Source organism: Dasypus novemcinctus, chromosome 26, assembly GCF_030445035.2.
Source record: "Dasypus novemcinctus isolate mDasNov1 chromosome 26, mDasNov1.1.hap2, whole genome shotgun sequence".
NCBI lineage: Eukaryota > Metazoa > Chordata > Mammalia > Cingulata > Dasypodidae > Dasypus > Dasypus novemcinctus.
In genome coordinates this window covers 54,973,679-54,991,987 of record NC_080698.1, presented here as the reverse complement: position 1 = coordinate 54,991,987, position 18,309 = coordinate 54,973,679, and positions in this window count along the sequence as shown.

The window sequence follows — 18,309 nt, the reverse complement described above, 5'->3', positions numbered from 1 at the left end:
CAGGTCTCCTTTCCAGCCTCACCACCCCCAGCCCTGCCCTCACCCCTCCCTCAGTACTTCCTCCTACTCAACTGTGCTGGCTCCTCCCCAGCTCTACTGAAAATCTGTGCCAAGCCCTGGATGCTTCCTCACGTCCTCTGGGCTCTGACCGCATGTCCCCAGCCCGATGTCTTCACCCGGCCCTCCAGCCCCTGAGGAGCACCTCACGCTCCTCACCCACATCCCTGTAGTGCTCCAACCACCAGGCCAGGCACCTGCCTCCTTGGGAGTAGCCTCCTGCTCTGCTGGAGTCCATCCTGTCCTCTCCTCTACCTTGGGCTCTGGATGCTCATTCCTTCTGCTTCCCTTCAATGACGCCAATTGCTCTGCAGGAAGATCATTGGGACTTTTCTGCCCTTTGTGCCTGGACTCCTGGGCTGCCTGACTCTGCCTGGTGCTGGCTATGGGTGACCTGGCAGAAAGGCTGTGAGTGGTCCCTGGCCCATCTCTGGACATCTAGGGAAGAGTTGGTCACACCAGGCTCCATACAGAACCAGAAGCCCACAGTGACTCCCCACCAAGTGCCTGATTCCCTCTAGCAGGAACAGACCATATATGAATGAAGAAGGAACAGGTGTTCCCTAATAAATGTTATTTACAAAAACAAACAGCAGAGCAGATTGAACTCAGGGCCGTTGTTTGTGGACCTCTGCTCGATTGAACACATCAAGAATGTAGTTTGTTATTCTAATCTTCCAGTTCCCATTTTCTCTTATTCAACTCAATTTGACAATTATGACACAAGCACATGAGAAATATGAAGAAACCTGTTGCCATGATCATTTCTTTTTGTTTTTAATAACTTATAAGTTTTCATGCTCAAACATGTTAACACAAAATGGGACACGACAATGAACACAACCAAATGAAAAAATATGACAGGAAAGAAAGAATCACATTTGTGTGTCAGGAGACTTGCAGCTTCAAGCAACAGAAACCCCCTGTGAAATTCACTCCACCAAACAGGAATATTTGGTGTCTCCCTTGTTGCAGTTCCCTAAAAGCTGCTGGAAGCAAGATACCAGAAATTGCTTGGCCTATTATAATGGGAATTGATTCAGTTAAAAGCTTTCAGTTCTGTGGCTGTGAAAATGTCAAAATCAAGGCATCATCAAAGGTGCTGTCTCTCTGCAGGTGGGCTGCTGGTGATCCTGGACTCCAGCCATTTAGCAAGACTTGACGGTGGCCCTGCTGTCTGGGTCTCTCCTTCTCACTTTCTCCCTGAGCTCAGCTGAGGCTGTCAGGCATATGCTCATCCCCCCTCCCCTCCAGGCTCCCTTCAACCTCTTGGGAGCCTCTTTCCATGACCTGAGCTGTGCTGATTCCAGACTCCAGCCTCCACGACATCTCACTCAGCCTCTCAGGTTTCTCTGTCTCTGCTGCTTTTGTCTGTGTTTGTGGCTCTGTAGTCTACTTAGAAAGGATTCCAGTGAGAGGATTAAGACCCACCCTGGGTCCAGCAATCTAATCAAAAGCCCATCTACAATAGGCTTACTGGAACAGGAATGAACTTGCTTAAAGACCAGGATTTTGGGAGTCTACAAGACATGCAAACCAACATTCTCTGAAAAAACAAACTGGTAGCAAAGAACTGGTCTAGTGCTGATCGTTCACAGGCTGCATGATTTCCTCTAGGTCTTTTCACTTTCCCCTTTGAGGTGCATTCGTTTTTCCTGTGACACTGACTCCTCTCATCACATGCTGCCTGCCTGTGTTTTACTCATCACCTGCAGGGGGCTGTCTACATCCAGGGCATAGATGGAAATGTTCTATTTTATATCTTCTCAGAAGGGAGAAATTACTTTCCTAGGCTCCCAGAAGAATGAGTCTCCTCTATGCTCTATATGCGGATCTCTAATTAGGTCTTGCTTTAGGAAAATTATAATTCAGACAAAAACTCTTGGAGTCTGCTAGGAAAATCCCCCAAATGACACATTGTTTATAGCACAAGACAAAGAAGAAAAGCACCTTCATAAGGTTTATTTTTTAGATGAACCGTGAAGACATCAGAGGATGAAAGTGTTCCCATCAGTGAATGTGAATCACTTGTGAGTCTCTTGTGTAAATACCCTGCTGGTATTACCTTGATTGTACTGTATCCTCCTTCCATTGATGCTCTATAAACCTGTTTATATGTACTTAGGGGCCATTGTTGCCTAGGGCAGGACCAATATTGGTGGTGTTGGTCCTTGTTTCATGGGGCCCATGGGGTGGGGGTTTTGCTGTGTGGTAAGAAGTACCAGGAGGCTAGAGCTGGTTTTGTGGCTACTGCAGAGGTAGGGGCTTTCCCACTGTCTGTGGCAGCAGTGACCTGCAGATGAAAAAAGAGAGACTCACAAAGGACTTTCCCAAGGTCACATGGGCAGTTCTTTAGGCTCACATTCCATCTCATTCCATCACTCGAGGATTTGGCATGTAGGAATGTAGGAAGTGCACAATGACACTAGCACTCACTTTATTTCCAGATGGGTAAAGGGAGGCTCATACACAAAGCCTCACAGCAAGTTCATAGCAGATCACAAACCAGGGCTCAGGAAGAAGATGTGGTTCAAGTGTTTGAACACCTGCTTCCCACATGGGAGGTCCCAGGTACAGTATGAGGTCACTCCAGAAAACATAAACATGAACAACAAGCAAGTTGCTGCTCCTCAAAACACACACACAACAAAAAGCAAACAAACGAAAACAGGGCTCAGCTCTCCTGAAATCCTTTCATTAGTCTCTCTTGCCTCTCAGGCTATCCCCCCTATTTTCAATTTTTCTCCTTGGAAAAATATTATCCCAAACAATTGTGAGAAATAGAATATATGAAAGCACTATTTTCAGTCAATGGACAGCAAGCCATGCAGATCAGGGATCCCTGAGAGAATGACACAAATGCAGTGATTGCCCCAGCGTGTGGCCTGGAAAACTCTTGCGGGCTCAGTGCTGCCCAGGTGGGCCTGGCAGGGCCCCTGAGGTCAGGCCATGGGCTGGGAGTCTGGGAAGAAAGGGCACCTCCATTGGAAGGCAGAGTGGCAGAGGGAGAGAGCTGCATAGAGAGGAAAGAGCTGCAAGGAGAACTTGAGCGCTCTGCAGTGAGATTCCCTCCTGTCTTTTGCTAAATAAAGCACAAGTGTACAAGGGGCCACCAAAGGCCTCATAAGACAACACAAAGCAGCAATAAGCAGCCCATCCTCAGAGTACACCTGAGACTGGGAAGAGTTCATGTTTGCTTCTGACAGAATGGAAGGAGCTCCCAATTTAGGGTCATTGGCAGAGAGCTCAAAGGGCATTGCCTCTGTGGTGGGGAGGAGTTAGCCCTGTAGAAAGAGTTGCTCTGGACCCACCTGAAAGAGCTGAAACACAAGATTCAAGGTCACTGAAATGCCTCCCGGAACAAAGCTAAGAATACTGAAAGGAATACAACAAGGAAAGATGATGAGGTACGTGGGCAGAGGAAGATGGCTGGAAATGCCTTAGGGATTCAGAGTTGGAGGATTTCCGTATTTATGCAATCAGGAGAATAGTCAAGACCCTTCTACTTTGTAATTCCAATTCTAGCATCTTCTCCAAAATCTAACCACACCTTTGCACACATCACCTCTCTAATGATGTTCACTAAGTTGTTGTTCGTAACATCCAAAGACAGAACCCCTCCTATGCAGCACACATTTGCTAAACCACTTATGGCGGAGCCACGCAAAGGAGCCTGCACAGCCTTGACAGAGAGGGAGGCTTCTCTGTAAAACGGATAAGAACCATTCTGAGCTCCAGAGTGAACGGCTAATTGGAAAACTGAAGGTGCCTATTAGGCCCTGCTCCCACCCTGTTTCAATTCAGTAGCCATCAGGCACATGTCTGGATGAAGAAAGGCAATAAGAGTTAGAAGGAGACTGCAAATACATGGTATGAAAATAGAAGGGAAAATATCTTATTAATATATTTAATATTTATGATGTTGGATGATAATATTTTGTACATTTAAATTCAATGAAATAGATTATTACAATTAATTTGACCTCTTGCCTTTAAGGTTTTTGTAGTTGCTCCTGGAAAATTTAAAGTACACATCTGAGTTTGTTATATTTTTGCATAGCAGCACTGGATTTGAGTGGGCTACCACAAATACACACATGCACACCCTATTTGTATCATGCATCAAAAATTTCTGGAATGATAACAAAAAACACTCCCCAGTCATTGTCTCTGGTGGACAAACAGGGTATATGAATGGGTGGGAAAATTATTTTATTCTATTTCTTTGCAAAGTTTGAATAAAGAAAAAGCTACTATATTAAGTTTGAACAATGTTAAGAGAAATAATTAATTTCTTATAGTGTTAGGGCCTACAGTTTGTAAAGTGCTTTCTCATGCTCTGTGTGCTCTGCATTGAGTGACCAGACTAAGTTCAGGTGACTTGGACATGAGCCAGACAGTGTGGGGCTTTGGACAGCCTGCTTAGGTGGATCTGACCCCACTGAGAGGGCTGCTTTGCCCTTCCTCCTCTCCACCTTCCTGCCATCTTAAAGCAGACATGACTGCTGCTCCAGGCTGGAGCTCCAGAAGTCATCTAGAGCCACGAGAGTTTTAAGGATGGAAACCACATACCAAGATGCTGGAGCAGAAAGAAAATTGATCATTGAATTGCCATATTAAGCAGTCCAGGGTCACTGTGCACTTCCAACCTCTAGAGTCTTTCTTCATGAGGAGGAGAAGAAAAGAAATTTTGAACTACTTTGTGCCACTATTTTGGGTTTTCTGCTAATTATAAAGTCTAATCCTAAGGGAAGCACTAGATTTGATGCTGAATGACCATGAGACCCTGCAGGATATGTGCCACATCTCTGGGACTTGTCCGCATCTACATGGTGGCAGAGACAGGGGTGAGGATGGCTCATGTGATCTCTGAAGAGGGCTTGGTTTTAGGGCTTGAAAAAGAAGAAGGAAGTGGATTGGGAGTGGATGGGACAGAGTCAAGCTGGGAATCATCAGCCTCTGCCTTAGGGGTGAAGTCAGAAGTTTATGAAAACACAGGTGCCAGCCATACCAGGATATACAATGTTTTGAGGTCTGTGAAGTGTTAGTATTTTGGGAGGTACCACTTTAATGAATATAACCAAAATTACTGAAAAAATTCCTGCAACCCCGCTTGCAATGAGGTCCCTGAATCTTAACCTTCAGGTCTTTCCTATAATCTCAGTCATTGCCCTCCCCTCCTTTGTAGTCCAACATCATCACATAACCTCTAAAACCTGATGTAGAACATGCTTGTTCATGCATCTTCCAGTCAGCAATGCCAGTCCCAGCATGTCTGCCCTACAACCGCACAATTCACAGTGATTCACTACTTCCTGTGCCTCCTCTACAAACTCTCCTTGGATTTGGACGCCTTCTGGAGAGGGTGACTTTCTAAGTTCTCATAAGAGCTCCTCCTCATCTCTATATCAGCATTTACCTCAGTGCTATACCATCTCTACAGCCTCCCAGTTGAAAGCTGTAAGAAGGCAAGGAGGAGACCTAAAGTGCTCTCCCAGGTTGATGTGTGTATAGAAGGTATTCTCTAAATGTCATTTGAATCAATGTGAACATGAGACAGCTGAAATTAAAAGGGCTTAGAAACAACTCCCAGCATGTCCTGAGCAGTTGGACATGGAGGAATTCATTCCACCCAACCTAACACAAGTATGAGGAGTAAGTGACATTAGGGCTGGGAGCCCTGCCTGCACTGACTTTCCTCAAAAACTTCTTAGACAAGTAGTCAGCTCTGGGCCTTCCAGTAAGCCTGTCCACCCTGGGAGGAGGCAGATGGTGACCACAGCACCAGCACTGTGCAAAGGAAGACATTGAGGGAGGACTTCTCACCCATGGCTGATGCTCAGGATCCAGGCTTGAGGGGATGGGGATGGACATGGATTCCCTAAGCTTGCTCCAGGTCTGGCTTCCAGAGGCTATGATGAGTCAGCCCGGCTCATGCCCCCTTGATCACCCTTATCAACCCCAACATGCAGTGTGAGACTCCACCAGAAGACATTGTGTTCTGTTCAGAACAGTCTCCCCAGGCTGCTCCCTCCACGCCAATGACAGAGTAAGTGGGATCTTCTTCACCTGGGCACAGGCCAAGCCTTTGCCCATCTTAGATCCCCCTCTTTTGCCTGCCTGCATTGCTCTTCCCTTAACCCACCCACATCTTCAAGACTGTGCCCAGAGAACACGATTCATCTTCAAGACTGTGCCCAGAGAACAACCCCTTGGGGTCTTCTGCAAACCTCAAACTTTGGGGTCAGCTTGACCAAGACTATACATATCAGATAATTTAAGCCACTTGGCTCTGATTCTAATTATGGGAAGTCATTGGAAGCTTTCATGCCAGAAAATGATCATATCTGGATTTCATTTAATTTCAACCTCTTCATGGTACAGACTGAGAAATGAGACCAAAAAAGAAATTATCTTTCTCAAGACCACACAGCCAGTACCCAGTCTTGTTTTGTGTGGTATTCCATGTTATGAAACATGTCTTCTAATAATTCATCCATCTCTAAGACTTTTACCTATTGAGACACCAGCCCGTGACTTTTGCAGTTATTATCTCACAAACACTAGATGACCCAGGAATAAGATGCTAGAATGTTCCCCATTGTATAGGTGAGAAGACTGAAGAGGTGTTGAGAGGTAAAATGAAAGGACCAGGGTCACAAAACTGATAAGAAGTATAATGAGGTTTGAAAGTAGCTCTATCTCATCATGCCAGGAGCCCTGTCTGCACTCAGCCCTTCTCAGGTAGCTGTAGGAAAGGATATGTTGGTGAAACTTTGTCCAGTTTATAGGATGACATGGTTGAGGAGGATGAGTAGCCAGCAGTCCTGAGACCTTCATGGAAGTCTTATCCATTGAGGGCTGTCAGTTAAGTGTAGTGACCTCACTTCCTTGGAATAACATCACTTCCTTGGAGATAGAACACAACAGAATTTGAAATTCTGGTAACCAGGCACCAAGAATACACAGTCAGCCCCATACCTGCCTCACTTAGCCAGAGATGATCAAGAGAGCAGGATGTTCTCCTGCTGTGTTCATAGTTCCAGAAGTCCTGGGCTCAGGAATACTGGGAATAAGACCTTTTTTCATCGATGAAGACATTGGATTAGTCCTCAACCAAGGAGCCACTGGCTTTTGACCAGCAGGTTCCCAAAGGTAGCACAGTGTGGCTCAGGGTCATCCAACTCAAACCATGTCACTACTTTCTTCCTACCTGGACACCCCCAAATCCCCCCTCTTTCAGTGTGTGGAAGGCATGAGGAATAGCACCATTTTGGGCAGGAGCAGGTTGTCAGGGTTTGGAAACATGGTGGACCCTTCAGGTTCACATTTTAGGTCATGGATGACTGGTGGGAAGGAAAGTGGGAGGAGGTAACGGTCATTATAAATGTTAGACCTGGAGCCCATTCCAAGTGGACTGTTGGTACATTCAGACACACTTCTGTGCCTGATCTGGGTCACAGAGGTAGTATGGGGTACTCACCCTGTGGCAACTGCAAGGCAGCCTCCTGACACCTCCTGCCTGGCTACTGGGCACTGTGATTTCAGAGCTCCACAGAAAAGGTTGGCAAAGAGCAGCCAAAGGGAACCTGTCAGTGCTGCATCCAGGTGAGAGCACATGGGTGGCCTCTCTACACCAGGTCCTGAGACAACTGGGAAAGACCAGAGAGTCCAATGCCTACCTGCTGTCTTCCTCTGGAGTCCTCCCATGGATTTGACATCTGTGTGACCCACAGGCCCACTTCCCAGGGCTTCACCCTACCACTCTGGGAAGTAGTGTTCTTGGCCAGGTAGAAAGTTACTTTTCACACACTTGTAGGAGGATCTGAAAAGAGATGCCAATATTGTTTTAATTCTCACTAAAGTCAAGGTTACCTTTGCATTTTGTTATTTTTTTATTGTTACACCCTGAGCCCAGGTGTTCCCTGGAGCAGTTGACTGGATTGTTCTTTACACGTTCTCTAAGCCTTAGAGTACATATCTTCATGTCCTAAGGGTGATTTTGACCCTGAGAGAAAAGGCTCTTTTTATGATATAAAGGGGCTCACTTTATGGCATGTACATGTGCAAAATGCACACTCATTTAACACACGCCTTTGAACTTTCCAGGCCAAGAACAGTGGCCTCATTCAACTGAATAATATTCCAGAAGGGAGGCTGCATAGAGCAGTGGTCCAGCCTCTCCCTGCTTTCAGTTCTTGAAGGGATTCCTTTCTGGGGCTGTTTCCTCAGTGCTGGAGGGAACATCTTGAATGTGTCCTAATGACATGTTCTCTCTCCCTGCTGCCTGGAGAGACTGCCAGGAAAGCAATGGCTGGGTCACACATGCACAGGGAAATCCAACAACTTGAGCCCTAGAACCTCCACAAGACTGCAGCTGTTGAGTTCCTGTATTCCCTGCCCAGCTGTTTACATTCCCTTTAATTCTGGCCAATCTGGCTTCAGGAAAAATGGCAACACTTGGGTGCTATGTCCAGGGAAAGGTGGAGCCCACCAACCAGCCATTGGGGTGTGCTCTTCTCTGAGGCTTCTGTTCAGATCCCGGCCCTGTAAGGGTCTTTCTCCCACCTGGAAATTCCTGGCATTTGCCCATTTTCTGGAGCAGGGGTCACCATGGCTGCAACTTCTCAGAAGTCCCTTTAATTCCAAAGACAGAAAAATCAGTGTGTTGCTTGGAAATCAAAGTTGTTCTCATAATCTCTGCCTTCTCCTCACACTTCTCCAAAGTGGGCGAAGATGAGATGTCAACATACCCTTTCCCTCCACATCTGCAGCAGACCACATCTCTCATTGGTCTGAGGGAGTATCATGTGGCCCCAGCAGGAATGGCTCCAATTTCTGACCTGCAAGACATTGAGGATTCTTTAAATCAGGAAGGGAATGATTTATGAGGACTCCTGGGGATCATAGCCTTTCCAGGCAGTGAAACAGGGAGCCCCTACTGCTCAGCAGCTAAAGGAATGTCAGAAAGGGGATAATAATTGAATAATTCCCTCAGGTTAATTTTATTTTTGAGGCTAGGACCTTGTTCTGCCACAGTCATTCATGCCCCACTTCTTGCCTCAAGGCCCAGAGGGCTTGGGTGAAAACCATCTGCACTGCTCCGTGCTCCTGGAGTTCATGGAAAAATGCTGACCCTGTGCTCCTGCTCTTCTCTTCCCCAGTGTGGAAACAAGTTAGCACTGAAGAGGGCCCAGCACACCCAGATGCACACCAACAAGGCCAGCCCTTGGGAGAAGCTTGTGCAGCCCCTGGTGCCTGCTGTGTAGAGGGTGACCAAGCCTTCCTAAACATCTTCCTGACAAATGATCGGGCCTTCACCTCCATCAAACAGGTGCTGGACCAGCTGCTTGTCAGGTGAGCACCTGCCCTCCTCCACAGTGAGGGCTCTGCCACCCACCAGCTGTGCCTGGGGAATGTTACTGCAGCCTCTGGCCTCAGTTTGCTCCTCTGAAGAGTGGGGTGGTAGCAACAACAACTTCCCGGGTCCTCTTCGAGACTAAAATGGGCTGAGCCATTGAGGTGCTTCCCTGTGCCTGCTCTGCAGAAAGGGTGGTCGTGGGGGTGGGTGGCTTGTCCTGTGTAGTAATTTCCTCTCCACTTGAAGAGGCTCTGCCTCAAATTGAACTTTGGAATCCTGAATTCCCTTTGAATGGAGGCTTGAGAGTCCATCTTTCACCTGTTATGAACAAGACACAATGTCTTCTGGTGGAGTCTTGCACTACATGTGGGTCTTGTACTTGAGGCAGCCTGAAGCATCCCTGGCAGCTGGCAGAGAAGCCAAGGGCCCCGTTATGTTACTTTTCAGGGATGGTACAGCTCAGGTCTGCCTGTAGGGTCCTATGGGCAAGCAATTTCTAAGGTCCTTTGCTGACTTCACTGAAAAAAGCTGGAAAAGTCCCTGCACACCTGGGTTTCCCTTCCAGGCAGGGAGTCAGGCATCAACGCTTAAACAATAGCAACAGTGAGTACACTCCGGTACTTATAGGTGGCACCTTCATGTCTCTTCCAGATATGGAGATGACCACACTTTTGGTGATGAGGCTGGAGAATGCCAAGAATGTCTGAAAAAGTGAGTGCACTCTGGTTGAGGATGAGGGCCTCCTTCTTCCCAGGTAGAATGGGGAGAGTGGAGCTGGTGGCAGGAGGATCAGAGCAGAAACCTGCTCCATGATTCCCACTGGAGAACAGAGTCCAGGGCTCATTTCCCTGAAAAGAGAACTGTGAAAGGGTTCTAGTGCACAGGGTTCACAGGGTGCAGAGGGTACCCTAGAAGCTCTCAGCCCAGATCCCACCCCAGATCTGTTGGCCCCTCCACCCCACCACATGTGAGGGACCCGAGTCTGGAAGTGTGATGAGATAGAAGCTCACAGATCTACCTCGATGCTCAGTCATGAGAACTTAGCCCCCGGGCAGCTAGGGTGGGCTGTGCCTGTAACCTTTGGGAGGCCAGTCCCAGGGGCAAGAAGACTCCAAACGTGGGTTGGAGAGGAAGAGGCAGGACCTCTGTGCAAGAGCAATACATTGAGGGGCCATGAGAGACTAGGACAGGCTATGGCAGGGGCCAGGCTCTTGTGCCTCATGGGTCAGATTTTCATGAAGCTCAAACCATGTATCAGTGCTGTGCAATGAGCAGAGCAGAGAGAATACCTCCCTGTCCTCATGGGGGTTATGTTCCAGGGATCGGGGCTCAGGGAATACAGAGAAGTATATCTGACAGAAGTATATCTGGCTTCTCTGGCATAGCAACCTGCCATGGGAGGCCATGTCACAAGGGGGCCATGTGGCAGCAATGGCCATTCTATTCACTCTGCTGCTTGGCCTCCCCTAGCACCATCTCCTGCATCCTGTGCACCTGGCTGGATAGGTACCCAGAGGGTTTCTTCCAGCCCCCGGACTTTCCCTGCCTCAAGCAGCTGGTGGCCTTCACACAGGTCATCCTGCCTGGGTCTGCCCTGGAGAGTTGTGCTCAAGTTCTACTTGCTCAGCTGAAGCCCATGGAGCTCAGGCAGACAGAGACGGAGGGTGAGGAGCCCTGAGGCTGAGTGCACATTAACCTGTAGGGAAGGGGATGGGGTCACACAAGGAAGAACCTCTAGAGGTGGCCTTTTTGCCCAGAGTAAAGAGTAACTCGGACCACTAACCTGGAGGCTTGCAATTTGGGAAGACGTTCTGTGGGCTGCTGGTAGAGACAATGCAATCATTCCTATATTTGGAAAGGCTTATAGAAAGGCATTTCTGTTTTTGCATCTTCTTCCTTTTCCTGCTCTATGTCAGACCCAGAATTACAAACCACTTCAATGCCTCCTCTAGAGCCACTTCCATCACTGACACAAGACATCATGCCTACTCTAGAGCTGCAGGCACCTATGGCACCACCTCCAGTGCCTTCTCCAGAGGTTGCATCATTGCTAGCTTCAGAGTTGGCACCTGTGACATCACCTTATACAGAACTGGCAGAAGCTCTGATGCCACCTCACCTGCCACCTCCAGATGATCAGTTATTGATGGCTTCTAATCTGGAGTTACCCTCTTCACCAGCAGTGGCACCTTGTCCAGTGCTGGAGGCAGGTCCCTTGCCACTTCCTCTGTCACCTCCAGGAGTTGTGTCATTGCCAAATACAGAGCTGGAGTCAGTTACTACACTAACTGTAGTACTAGGACCCATACTGGCTATAGATCTGATGTCACCTCTACTGTCACCTCTGGATTTTAAATCCATGCCAGGTTTACCTTCACCTCAAGAGCCTTCCCGATCCTCATTGGAGACCCTGGAGATTGGGCTGAGTGAGTTGATATCTCACTTCCTGAGATTCCCTCCTAGGCTGGTGGCAGAAGAGTTGACACTGACAGATATGGTGAGCAGCTGGGTTCAGCAGGGTGGAGCTGGGTGGATCTTCCCTGGAAACTAACTCTCCCTGACATGCCACTCTGAGAACTGGGGTCCAATGACCTGTGTCTAAATGACCCGATGATATTGACAAGTGTCTAAATCTGAAGGTCTCATGTTCCCCGTTTTTTTTAGTAGATCAAAGGAGACTATCCAGAGAGATAGAACAAATGAAGGATTTCCAGGGACTTGCCCATTGGGAGGCAGAGGGGAGCTTTCTGAGGTGCAGCCTGGTCCATGGCTCACCCACCTATTTGTTCAGAAGACCTCAAGAGCCTCCAAATGTATTAGATATTGATGGGTACTGTACATGAAGGGAGGCATCCTGAGAGAGGATGGGTATCTGAACAAGAGAGAGGCACCAGAGGAACTATCAAGAGGGGCCAAAGTTGCTGTCTCCTCACGTGGAGTATAGGCCCCATCCAGTCCATGGCAGAAGTGAGGATGGGCTTGAGGAAGATACAGTTCTTGCTTCCTGCCAGCACAGGATCCTGGCTCTCACATGTGTTGGGCAACCTGAGGGCCAGAGAACCAAATCCAGGGACCCAACCAGGCTCACACCACACCTTCAGCCTGCAGAGTGGCAGTGCTTGGGGATTGCATTCTGTGCCTGGGTATTGCATGACTGGGTGACACTCCTGTCCTCCCTAGGAGCTGTTTAAGAAGGTGGCCCCCTATCTTTGTCTGAGCTCCATCTGGTTCCAGCACTACAAAAAGGTGAAGGAGCACCTGGCACCCTCCACCTGCACCACCATCACCCAGTTCAATCATGTGGCCAACTGTGTCATCACCACCTGCCTTGGGAGCAGAGTACAAAGGCTCCAGATAGGGACAGGTTTGTGGAGCACTGGATCAAGATGGCCAGGGTATGTTGCCTGAGTGCAGGTCCCCCACTCCGGGTTCTGGATCACATTCTTCCATTTTAATCAGCCCTCAGGATTGGAGTGTGTGTTCATGTCCCTCCACCATCCCCAAACCCTCCTTGTCTAATGGCACAGTCCTTTCCTGGCATTTACTTCTTATCTATGTTCCATCCTCAGGCTGTGACAAAGTCCTCCACCCTGTGTCACCTGCTGGGCCAATGGTGTGGCCTGAGGGTTCCCTGGTCATTGGCATCTTCCAGGATGTGAGAGGCCAACTGAGGGAATGTGATGCTGGAGCAGGTGGGAGCTCAGCTCCATCTTATTGGTTGTTATTTTGTCCTTCCCCAGGAGTACCAAATTCTCAGGAACCTCTCTTCCCTCCACATCATCATCTCTGCTCTTCAGAGCAGCTCAATCCACTGCCTGAAGGAGACCTGGGAGAAAATTTCCAGGTAGCCTGACTTCTTGCAACAGTAGCCCCTGGGACCAGGGACCTATCCAAGGGTCAGTATTGTGCCTCAATTGCCTGGGTCAGCTGGAAGGTGAATTCTTCACTGCCAGGATGTGCTCTGGGATGGAGCTCTTAGTCTCCATCAGACTTTGAGGGCAGCAATTGTTTTTCAACACAGTTGGGTCGCCTTACCTGTGAGATACAGAAATGAGCCACATAGGACCTTTCCAAGTGATTGCTACAAGGACCCACATTTTTTCCAATTAAAATCAATTTTGGTAAAAAGCAACTCAGGGTCATGGCTTGAGAATGCCAACTGTGCCCACCTGAGAGCTCACCCATCAGTACCCTGTGACCCTGGAGAGGTCACTGTCACCATGATTCGTGCCTACTCATTCAGGCATTTACAATTCTTTGGGTCCAAAATCAAACAGGTTTGTTCTCTTACCACTCATCACCCATTCTCAACTTTTCCTTTCCTTTTTCTTCCCAAAGGGACATCACCAGTGAATTTGAAATTATGAAGAACTCCTCACTGAACAGGACCTGCTGATCCAGGTAAAGTGGAGGCAAGGGGTGTGGTCAGGGAAGACATGGGGTTCCTTGTTTCACAGTGAAAGTTTCTTTGAAAAATTCCAGTCTGGTCATATCTGGACCAAGAGGAAGAGAGATTTGTTTGGCCATGCAAAGGTGGAAACAGTGGGGGGCAATAGGCCCTGGTCATGCAGTATGGTGGCAGCAGTTGGGCTTCTATAGGAGATACTGAATCAGAAGATATAGCAGGTCCTTTTCACATGGAGAAGATTCTCATCCTGGGTAATTCTCATCAGTGACATATGTCCACACAGTTGTAAGAATTATTTTTGGAATCTTATAAATCATTGAGGCTTACATAAAACAGGAAATCAGGAAGCAAAATATTGATGTCCAGTGCTGCTGGCAGCCTGTGTCTAACTTGGCCAGTCAGCACCGATACATCAGGAGACCCTTCCTAGGAGGATGAGGAAAAGTTCTCTGCAGGAAGAAATTCCTGAGGGGCTGTTTGGGGTAGGAGCAGCATCTGGCATGGCCTTGGTCAGAGATTGTGGGGCAGAGACTGCAGGGTTTAAGGCAGGAAGAGCTGCTTAACCAGGCTTCCAGACACACTGCTTCCGTCTCCCTCCGTGCCTCTTCTGGCATGCCGTTACCAGCTCCCCTCATCCCTTATACACTGTGAGAATGGATTAACTGAACCCTTGTCAGTGGTGGTGAATTTGAGGTGACTTCCACTTGGACAGGGCCTGACACTGTGGTGGTGGAGCCAAGGACTACTGTAAGACCCCTGTGAACAGGGGAAGTCCCTGCATTCTTAGGCCTGTCATGACAAACTGTAGGACTTTCTTCATGGAGAGGGTATAGGTTCCAGGAAGGACAGGAATGTCAGTGAGCTTTTGCATGGCTCCAATTTGGAGACGGTGCCACAGAATGCACCAAAATAACAGGATGTAGCCCTGAGTCTTTGTGGGTGCTGTTCTCACCCACACTTTTCATATAAGCCAGCAGGCCAGGGATGCCAGGCAGCTCACCCAAGCCACACACCCAGAACGAGCTGGAGATGGGATTCACATCTCCAACCAGAGCTCACAGCTGGTGGCAGCAGCATTTCTGCCAGTCAAGGCAGGCAGCTGGTCCAAGGCCCCACAGGCTCTAGGGTCATTTCGGTGAGGGGAAGATGGCCTTGTTCTCAACCTTGAAAGAATGTACCTCCAAGGATTCCACCCTGGAGATGAAGCCAAAGAAAAGCCAGTAGATGCAGCCACAAGAGAGGGTGAATGCCCATGAGGCCATGGTGTAGTGGGGGGATCTGGCCTTCAAGACATCAGGGGGCCCTATTTTCTAGGTAACTAGAAGAGATATTTGGGTTCTCAGTTCTTGGACAGAGGTGGTGAAGATTCCCAGATTCTCCCAATGAGAATTCTCAGTGGGGGGTATGAGTCTGAGTCTGGGGAGTTGCCCCACCTGATGCCACATATCATCACACAGGGCACTGTCCCCTACCTGAGGACATTCCTCAGGGAACTGGCCATGCTGGACTCATCTCTCCAGGACCATCTGGATGTAAGTGGACTTTGGGTCATAGTGGGGTGAAGTTAGGATGCAGAGGTTTTGGGGAGAAGGCCACTTCCAAAGCCTTGATTTCTCAGCACTGGGCACACCAGTTCCATGAGGGCCTCACTGCAGCCCTGTGAGTTGGAGGCGTTAGGTCCACTTTCCGTATGAGTAAGCTGATGCATCCCCTTCTGACTGCACAATGAACAAGGCTCTGGGTGAGCTGGACATGGCCTCTGCATAAGGCATGGCCTTGGTGGGAGAGTGAGGTTGATCCCCTAAATGGATGGGGATTACAGGAGAGTCTGAGCAGACCCTTCACTCTGATCCATAGTTTCTCCCTCTGTCATCAGATAGGGGTGAATGGATGGTCCCTTAGCCTCTGCCCCAGGCCCTCTTCCTGTAGTATCCCAAACCTGAATAGTTCCAAGTGGGAGTGCTGGCCTGTCTTCTGGTGGGTCCTCCAGTAGTGCACATGAGAAGGGATGAGGGGAGCTGGTAATGGCATGAGGAGACTCTTCTGATAGAGCTGGTTTCTGTCTCCCAGGAAAGAATTATCTATTATGAAAAAAGGAGGAAGGTGAATATCTGTGGGCATCACTACAAGGGTAGGGTGTGGTTTGTGGGTGAAATCAGAGACCCACCTGGCCAGGACATTCCTTGGGTCCATCAGCCTTCCACTTATTAAAGGGGAGCATTTGATTCAAGGAGATGAGGTAGACCTGCCACACTGTGGTGGGGAGAAAGAGGTATCTGGAACATTTTCCTGAAGAAGGAGCTGTGTGATTCCTGATCTAAGAACAGGTAGGTCTTGGATGAGAGTTCAGGTAATGAGGGTAGCCCATGTGAGTAAAGCCCCTAACACTGGAGGCAGCCCCTGTCCTTCCCAGCAGACTCACCAAGGCCTCCTGTCCAGCTGTTCGTTCCCTCACATCCCAGGAATACCAGGTCCTTTCGCAGATCCAGATCCTATAGTCAGGCTGCATTTATGACTACCTGGTGCCTGATGAGCAATTTTGCTCCTGGTTTGGGAGATTGGGGCACCTCACCCAGACTGAGAGGTAAGGGCAGACCCAAAAGAGGGTAACAGGGGGACACACCCACCCTTTTGCCCAGTTCCAGAGAACCTGCAGCCCAGGCTCTTGGTCACCATCAGACCCATGGACTGGAGACTTCTGGGTCTCCTCCTTCAGATGAGACTCTGGGAGGGAACTCTGAGGTGTTTCTTCTAGTAATCTCACAGCAGACATCTGCCCTGTAGCTACCCCATGATTTGTGCATTGTATTCCCATCCCTGTCAACCAGCAGCACATTCCAGACCCAAAACCTCCCAGATGTGTTCCCAATCCAGGGCAGACAAGTGTGGCTGCCTTGGGCCTCAGTATTCTTTCAGGATAAGAGAAGGCTCAGGAAATCAACAAGTTTAGTGTCATGGTTCCCACTCCACTCTTTTTTTTTTTTTTTTTTGTCTGTTTATTTTTTTAATGCTCAATGAAAAACTATGAGGTCCCCATATACCCCCCACCCCCCACACTTTGCTCCTCCCCCCATAACAACAACCCCCTCCATCATCATGAGACATTGATTGCACTTGGTGAATACATCTCTGAGCACCACTGCACCTCATGGTCAATGGTCCACACCATAGCCCACACTCTCACACAGTCCACACAGTGGGCCATGGGAAGATATACAATGGCCGGTAACTGTCCCTGCAGCACCACCCAGGACAACTCCAAGTCCCAAAAACACCCCCACATCTCATCTCTTCCTCCCACTCCCTACCCCTAGCAGCCACCATGGCCACTTTCTCCACACCGATGTCACATTTTCTTGGATTACTAATCACAATAGTTCATGAATAGAATATCAGTAAGTCCACTGTAATCCATACTCTATTCCTCCATCCTGTGGACCCTGGAATGGTTGTGTCCACTCCACATCTATATCAAGAGGGGGCTTAGATTCCACATGGATGCTGGATGCAACTCTCTTGCTTACAGTTGTAGGCACCCTTGTCTCCCTGGTGTGGTGGTTGACCTTCTTCACCTCCATGTTAGCTAAGTCGGGTAAGTCCAATAAACGACAGTGTAGGAGTTGAAAGTCTGTTGAGGACCTTGCTACTACATGGTCAGTCAAGAGATTCAGGTCCCAGGGTATACACTAAACCGCAGTGCCAACTACAGATCTGGTACAAGTAACAGGAAAGGATTGTGGACAAAGATCACATCTGAGTCCAGCTCCATTACACAGAAACACAAACTCCAAAGTAGGGCCAACTGACATAGCATTGAACTCCATCTGCCATGACCATAGAACTTGTGGGTCTCTGTAGCCCTCAGAAAAACCAATACCTGGAGTTGTATCTACTTTATCTGTCCCTGGGACTCTGCTGAGGTGTGCATAAGGGCAACCCCTCTGATAAACTCCCAGCTCTTTTTGGAGACTCATAGCCATATAAACTCATTTGTCCTTTCCATTTCCCCTTGCCATTCAGGTCAAAAAGCATTTTTAACTCCTGGTATTATATGTAGACTGAGATATTCTGCTGGTCCGACTTTTATTCAAGGTCATTTTCTAGTTACATCATCAGCTGGTACTTGGTAGTAATCCCTCAGTGCCAGGGAGGCTCATCCCCAGGAGTCATGTTCCATGCTGGGGGGAAGGCAACGCATTTACATGCTGAGTATGGCTTCAAGATTGGCCACATTTGAGCAACACAGAAGCTCTCAGGAGGTAACTCTTAGGCACCCTACAGCTCTAGGCCTTGTTCTTATTTCAGGTGCACAGGCTCGCAAGCATTAGTATCAAGGGCTCATTGTTGGACCTTCCTTCTTTTTTGGCCTTTGCCATTGCACTTGGGGGATTGTTGCTGCTCCTTTAGGGACTGTGACAGAGCTTCCCTGGCTAGGAACTCAGCATTCCCTCAGTTGCTGTTTTTAATTCTAACCACTATGAAA